Here is an 8,299-nt window from a genome sequence, read left to right as displayed (position 1 = left end):
TCCAGGAAGGAGGAAACATTGATAGATGATTTGAGCGAAACCTTTGACAACCTCCGAGTTTACAAGATGATGCTCAATCCAGAAAAGTGTGTCTTTGGTGTCCCGGCAGGCAAACTCTTGGGTTTTCTGGTGTCAAACAGAGGCATTGAGGCTAATCTGGAAAAAAATCTCAGCAATTACATCTTTGGCTAAACCGGCGTGTATCAATGACGTTCAACATTTGGCCGGCCAGATTGCGACTTTGAGCCGGTTTATCAGTCATCTTGGGGAGAAGACTATCCCTTTATATCAGATGCTAAAGAAAACAGATGATTTTGTCTGGAGCGAGGCGACTGATAAAGCGTTTGAGGATCTGAAGAGACAGTTAGCTGAACCGCCTGTGCTTGCAGCCCCGATCGATAAAGAGCCGTTATTGCTATATGTGGCTGTTAATGCCCGAGATGTTAGCGTGGCTATTGTGGTGGAGCGCAAGGAAGCTGGAAAGGAGTATCCGGTTAAACGGCCGGTTTATTATATCAGTGAGGTGCTCATTGAATCAAAGCAGAGGTATCCACATTGGCAGAAGCTGGTGTATGGAGTGTTTATGGCAAGCTGGAAGCTCAAACATTATTTTCAGGGTCATCCTATCACAATGGTGATCAGTTCAGCCCCTCTGGGAGATATCATTCAAAACAGAGAAGCAACTGGCTGGATTGCTAAGTGGGCTATTGAGCTTGGACCTCACGGGCTCAAATACACACCTCGCACAGCAATTAAATCCCAAGCGCTCGTAGATTTCATCAATGATTGGACAGAGTTGCAGGCACCAGAGGAAAAGTCAGATAACACGTATTGGACTATTCAGTTTGATGGATCCAGACAGTTGGAGGGCTCGGGGGCTGGAGTCGTACTAACTTCCCCACAAGGTGACAAGTTTTGTTATGTCCTCCGTTTAATGTTCCCTTGTACTAACAATGCAGCTGAATATGAGGCCTTGCTCCACTGTCTTCGGATGGCAAAGGAGATGAACATAAGCTGGGTTAAGTGCTTTGGTGACTCGGATCTGGTGGCTCAACAGGTGTCTGGCACTTGGGATTCAGAAGACCCACTCATGGCGGCATACCGACGAGAGGTAGACATGGTGGCTGGCCATTTCAAGGGTTATTAGGTTGACCATATGGACCGGCGAAAGAATGAAGCGGTGGACGCTTTAAGCCGCCTTGGTTCTCAGTGTAAACCGGTCCCACCAAATGTCGTCCTTGACATGCTGCATAATCCGTCGGTCAAGGTACCAACATAGGAGGAGTTGGCTATTCCTGATCTGGAGGCTCAATTGGTGGCAGCTTTGCATGTCATACCGGATTGGACAATCCCATACCTGGCTTACATGAACCAGGGCGAGTTACCGGAGGATGAAACCTCGACCCGGCAGATAATCCGGCGTTCCAAGTCGATGACCATAATCAACGGAGAGTTACATCATTACATCGTCTCAGGGGCAATTCAGCGTTGTGTCTCTCCTTAAGAGGGTTGTGAGATTTTGCGAGAAATTCATGAAGGGGATTGTGGTCACCACGCCGGTTCAAAGTCTTTGGGAGCTAAAGCTTTTCGCCATGGTTTTTATTGGTTAACAGCTCACGCTGATGCGGAGGATTTAGTCAAAAGATGTGACGGTTGTCAAAAATTCACACGTCGTGCTCATATTCCGGCTCAGGAGTTGAGGATGATTCCAATAACTTGGCCGTTTGCGACTAGGGGGCTTGATATGGTTGGACCCTTAAAGCGATCCAAGGACAAAAAGACCCACTTATTAGTGGTAGTTGATAAGTTCACCAAATGGGTGGAAGCAGAGCCAGTCAGTAAGTGTGATGCGGCCATGGCGGTTCAGTTCATCAAAAAGGTGATATTCCGGTTTGGCTTTCCACACAGTATTATAACTGATAATGGTACTAATCTGTCAAAGGGAGAGATGGAGGAATTTTGCCAACGTGAGCACATCCGGCTTGATATAGCATCGGTGGCTCACCCCCAATCTAATGGTCAAGCGGAGAGGGCAAATCAAGAAATTTTGAGAGGTATTAAACCCCAGCTTATGGTTCCTTTGAAGCGGACACCGGGTTGCTGGGTGGAGGAATTACCTTCTATGTTATGGAGCATCAACACCACACCTAATAGATCTACGGGTTACACACCTTTCTTCATGGTTTATGGAGCAGAGGCAGTTCTTCCTAGTGACATCCGTCACGACTTGCCCCGTGTGGCAGCTTATGTTGAAGCTGATAATGAGAAGGCACGTCAGGATTCACTGGACCTGTTAGATGAGGAGCGTGATCTCGCATCAGCACGTTCGACGATTTATCAACAAGATCTCCGACGTTATCACAGCCGCTGGGTTAAGACTAGAACTTTTCAAGAGGGCGATCTGGTGCTCCGCCTCATCCAGGATCAGACTGATATGCACAAATCATCCCCGCCTTGGGAAGGACCTTTTGTGGTCAGCAAGAATCTGCACAACGGGTCATACTACCTCATTGATATTCGAGAGCACAAAGACTCACGTAAATCGGAGGAGGAGACCAAGCGGCCGTGGAATATAGCTCTTCTTCGGCCTTAGTATACTTGAGCCACAGGCTCTTCGTATGTACATATTTATGACAATGTACATATTATATAATAAACCGGAGCCTCGAATAAAGCGGGGTCTCTGTTCTTTCTACATCGTGTGTGAGCTTACAAGAGTTTCTACTGACAAAGCGGAGTTTTGTTAAACCGGCCTCTGCGGCCGCATGGATATAAAGAAAATCACTAGGGGGCTTGGTCGTATCTGAACCATAGCTACACCTCTTGATCGGTTTGAAACCACAAAGGGATATCACTAGGGGGCTTGGTTGTTGTCACACCATAGCTATACCTCTTGATCGGTTTAACACCACAAAGGGATATCACTAGGGGGCTTGGTTGTTGTCACACCATAGCTACACCTCTTGATAGGCGTTAAGCCGAAAGGAAATTATGTGGAGCCAAAGAGAGTCTGTTGCATTAAGCACAGCTTAAACATAGGTAACCACCGAGCACAGCTCACATATTACCTGGGGGCTCTTTGCTTCTCAAAGAACAATGAGTTTTGAACCCGTGTAATAGGCTATCAAGCCAGGCTTGGAAGCCAGGTGTATTCACCTAAAACCCCGGGTTATCCTGCCTCTTTAAGTAACTCACTCCGTCCAGGTAAACCTGGTATGACCCATCGAACGTTTGACAAGTCAATCCCATGGACCCTGAACTTGTCAAAGTTAAATCAGTGATTGGTTAAAGATTGAGGTCCATCTTAAAAAGGCTTTGTAAAATGGTTTAACTCAGTGGCCTGGCAGCCCATGAAAAGCCTCGATTTAGGGCCTGGCATCCCATGAAAAGCCTTGCATATTTCTTTTATTTTTGCTATTTTTATGATAAGGGATTTATAAACATTTGTTTTATTGACAAACCGGTGTTCATTACAACCCGGCTTGACTTTCAACGCTTAGTTGTCAGTACATGATCAGATTCTAAACCGGTAGCAAACTGCTCCGATGTGGTTTTGACTAGATGTCACCATTCTTATACAAACAACTCAACGGCTTTTTAGCCCAATATGATCTCTACATGCAACTGTAAGAGAGCCAGGAGTTATCAATGCTTCAGATTGTTGTTTTCACCTTTACCATACAAGCAGTTGGTCAGCCAATGAGGTATGTTGCAGATGTTATTTTTAATACAAACTTTGATTATCCATCCAAGTATTGTATATTTTTGGGCATCATGACCCGTCCAGTGGTAAACCACTAGGACACTTTCAAGTTCTTGTATCCAGGAACACAAATCATCATGGGCTATGCATAAATAGATCCCAAAAAAGTGAAACAAGTTTTCCGCATGTCAAAGCAACATCAACATGCTCGAAGGCATGGCAGATAATGGGGTTTTGCTATCCTATTACAAGAAGCTTCAAAACGGTTCCAATTGAATAATTGTTTCAAAACAATGGCACACAGTAGCTGGTAAACCGGCTGCCGGTTTAAGATGCTTCATCTGGACGGCTTGACGGTTGAGGATCATTTGGTGCAATCACTTCTTCTTCATCCCTCCCCAGACGCTGGAAATCAACTGTTGACCAATCGATTCCGGTTAAAGCTTGAAACACGACTTCTTCATGGATAAGGCTGGAGGGGTTAATGTCAGGAGCGTAAGTATGCTTACGGATTGGAGGCACAAGTTCTTTGACTTCATGGATTTCGGCAGGATGTCTCTTCCCTTCAGTGTTGTAAGCCGGCTGGAAATGAGATAAGTCTGTGTCTTCTACCAGTTTGCTGGCTATTGGCCACATCTCCTTTGTCAGCCTTCAGAGATCATCATTGTTGAAGCTTGAACCGTCCTCCTTCACATGGATATCCTTTAATGATGTCATCCACTTCAAGATCCGGAATCCATGCTTTGGCCCGGATTAGTGCGGTCAGCGCTCCTGCTCCTGCAGCTGCCTTCTTCAGTTCAGTAATCCGGGCTGGTAGCATGGCCAGCTTCTCAAGGGTTTCTTTTATCAGTGTTGGTGCCGGTTTATTGTAGGCTGCAGTGCATATAGCATGCCGGGGTCCAGAGTAAAGCTGTTCTATTAAGGTGTAAGCCGCTTTAAACTTCATCCGCATATCAGCACCCAGATGAGTAATGCGAGTGCCTGTCATGGTTTAATATCAGCCAAACTGGTAAACAATAAGATCTCATGAATTGGACAAACAGCATAAGGAGATACTTACCAAATACAGCGGGCGTCATGGCGTTGATTTGCTGCTTCAAGCCAGTTAGTTCATCTACAACTGGCTTCAGGGCTGCTTCGGCATCCTCAGCTCTTTTGGTTAAACCAGCCTTTTCGGTTTCCCAGTCAGCACGCTCCTTGTTAAAAGTCTCCTTTAGCTTTTCCATAGCTTTCAGGGCATTGGTCAGTTCCTCCTTGGCTTTCACAGCCTCTGCTTGTTGGGACTTCACGTTCTCTTGCAAGTCAGCGGTTCGGGCATCTCTATTGCTTAGCTCGGCCTGTAACAGCGAAGATATGTCAACAACAAGATATGTATTTTCTAAGTACTAAGCGTATAACAAGTTATGCACTTCGTACTTGGGGGCTAATGTCTATTTGCTCTATTATCAATACATCTTTTATAAGTCTCCAGAACAATGCAAGCATTATCCTTGACACTTGGGGGCTAATGTACATCTGTTTAAAACGGACGCATGGATTCAAGACCCGGATTACCTTGCAAAGCTAAACCGGCCTTTGGGGGCTACACTGAGGAGAAGATTAAAGTATTACAAAGTCTCGGTTTAAGATTAACATCATAAAACGGCCCTTGGGGGCTACTTGGGCTAGTGTTTCAACTTTGGAATCAAGAAATAAAGGGAGATGAAAATACCTCATAGCGTTCCTTCATCAAGCTCACCAAACCGGCCTCATAATCTCGTTTTGAGTGCAGACGGTTTAAAAAACCGGAATGGAGTTCTTCAGCGCTGAGATGAGCATAACTTGAAAAATCAGTGCTCCATTTACCCTTCTCCATGGCAGCACGTTCTTCTTTGGCGCTATGTTTGGCCAAGATTACAGGATGGCCAGGAGAGTTGTGACCCATGCCAGTAATGATAACGTCATCTCCTGGGCCTCCAGTAGTTTTTGTGGGTGATGGTGGAGTGCTAGTAACTCTCACCGGACTAGCCTGGGTTGGAGCTGCCGGTTTAGTATCAGGAACATCAGTATCAACTTCAGTTTGTTCATTAATATTCCGGTCTTGAGGGGGTGGGTCATCAAAGGTAGCGTCAGGATGGGGGCCCTCCGGTTCACGAGTTTGGTCCGGTTCATCTGTTTGCTCCTGTTCAAGAACCACCTGGTCTTCAGACGGATTGTTCACCTGAGTTTTTTTGCTGGGTCTGGCTTTGGCTCTGCAAACAAAAATAAAAGAGGTGAAAATTTAACATATTACTTAGAATATGTAAAACATTCGAAGAAAGGGTTTGAGTACTTACCCAACTACAGTTTTGAGAGGAGGGAGTTGGGTTGCTGTTGACTCGCCAGAGGATGAGGGAGGTGTCACCTGATAATTTGAATCGGACGGATTAAGAGGTTGTCTGAAATAACCTGCCTTGGGATAAGAATTGTCAGAAGTGGGGGAGACCTCAGATCGGCGCTTCCGAACCGGGATATCAGGTAAACCGGCCGAAGTGACCTGTTGGCCGCTGTGCCGGGTTGTCCAGCGAGCTTCATGTTGCTGCGTCTTCAAAATAAATGTTGGATCCAAGTAAGCAAGAGGATGAGAAAAGCTTACTTTCCGGACCGCTTGACAGGTTTTTTGTGTTGGCATAGAGTCTGAACCGGAGGAAAGGGTAATTACCTCTACATCATCAGCCTGGCTGCCTTCTACGTCCTCCTGATAAAGATCATTGTTAATGAGATGCATGAAAAGGGAGCCAAGGGAGTCAAGTTCTACCTCAACTTCCGGTTCCTCTGCATCTTCATCAAGTTCCATATTGATACGTTCGGCTGTTTCCGCTTTGAGGTTCGCTTGACGACTTTGGTTTTGGGACGGGATGGCTTTGCCGCTTTATCTGCGGATTTCCGCTTCCAGAAGGGATCATCACCCTTTTTATACACAAATAGAAGAAAGTTTACAAGTTGAACAATTTAAATATATCAAAGATAAAAAGGAATCATAGTGCTTACAACAGGCGGTTTATTTTGAGTGTAGAAGGGGTTCAAGCTGGTTTGGCGACAGATTGATTCCGATTCATTCAAAAAATTCTTAACACCTTCAGTGACCTCTTCATCGGTTAACTGAATGTTGATGTGGTGTTGGGGGTCTTCTAATTCACCGCCTACATGGTAAAGAGGATACATACCTAAGGTAAAATGACTAAGTAAGGAGAAACAAATTCTGCAAGAGAACATGGAAATTTTGGATCTACTGAAGACAGGAAAGCAAAAATATTTTGACCTAACAAGGGTTGGACCCACAACAGTTCGTAATGCTTCAGATCGGTTTTTGCGTACAAAAGGTTTGTTCTGGTAGCGGAAAGTAAGCTATTTACGCGCAGTATATCAAGCGTGAAGTTTTTAAATCCATAGATGAGAAGGAACAGAGCCGTACTGGATCCCCGATGAACTTTGATAAACTATGAAGAACGAATGAACCTTCAAACAAATCTACAAAGGGGGAAAGGGAAAGAACTCACAGAGGATGAAGCAACAAAGGAGCACCGCAGTTTTCTGGTACAACCAGGTTGATGCAGCGGCCAGCGGAGGAATGGTGGCGAAGCTCGGTAGCGGCAGCGGCGCTCAGGGACAGATATGTCGCAAGGAGGAAGAAGAGGGAAGCAGAGACGAAGGGGATAAAGAGAAGGGCCCGTGGTCTTATTTATAAGGTGAGACGATAAGTGACAGGTGCATAAATCGAGGAGCTGGAAATGGATAGTTATTAAGGATGACGCCTCGAGGGTTGAAATGATCATTAATGAAGGGCATCTTTGGCTTCAACAGGTAGAGGACATCATAACGATTGGCTGCGGATTTAAAGGATGACGTCACGGCGATTTACCAGATTTATACAAAGGTGCCAGAGCAAGAATTTTTCTAAGTATGGGAGATTGACATGAACAGGTTCAAATCAATCTGGGGCCTAATGTTGGGGATATAGTTACTGGAGGTAAACCGGCTAGGCATGGCCGGATTAGCTCCATGAAGATTGAAGCCCATGAAGATGAGAAGATATTGGCGCTTTAAGAAGGCCCAAGGCCCAAAGACAGATTAAAGCCTGTAGATGTGAACCGACTTTATCATGTAAACTTGTATTGTAAGCTAGAGGAATAGAGACCAAGTCAGACACCTCTATGATCCGGCCTCGGGACTCTGTAAACCAGCGGGCGTCAACCTGTGTATATAAAGGGACGACCCGACCACGGTTTGAGGGTAGAAAACAACAACTTGAGGGCCAGTCAAAGCGGATTCGCTCCCTGGTCGTCGAAACCCTAGCAATACCAATCACAACTAGACATAGGCTTTTACCTTCATCGAAGGGGCCGAACTAGTATAAACTCCCCATGTCTCCTTGTCCGGTTTAACCCCTTAAGCTAACCCATTGCGATGGCTCCACGACTAAGTCCTTTCACGAGGACATCTGCCGTGACAAACCCACGACAGTGACCGAAGTTTATTCGGAGTCCCGGATGAGATCACGTACATGACGAGGAGTCTCGAAATGGTCGAGAGGTAAAGATTGATATATTGGAAGGTAGTATTCGGACACCAGAAGGG

Source organism: Triticum aestivum, chromosome 6A (assembly GCF_018294505.1).
Source record: "Triticum aestivum cultivar Chinese Spring chromosome 6A, IWGSC CS RefSeq v2.1, whole genome shotgun sequence".
Taxonomy (NCBI): domain Eukaryota; kingdom Viridiplantae; phylum Streptophyta; class Magnoliopsida; order Poales; family Poaceae; genus Triticum; species Triticum aestivum.
Note: the sequence above shows the minus strand (reverse complement) of the source record.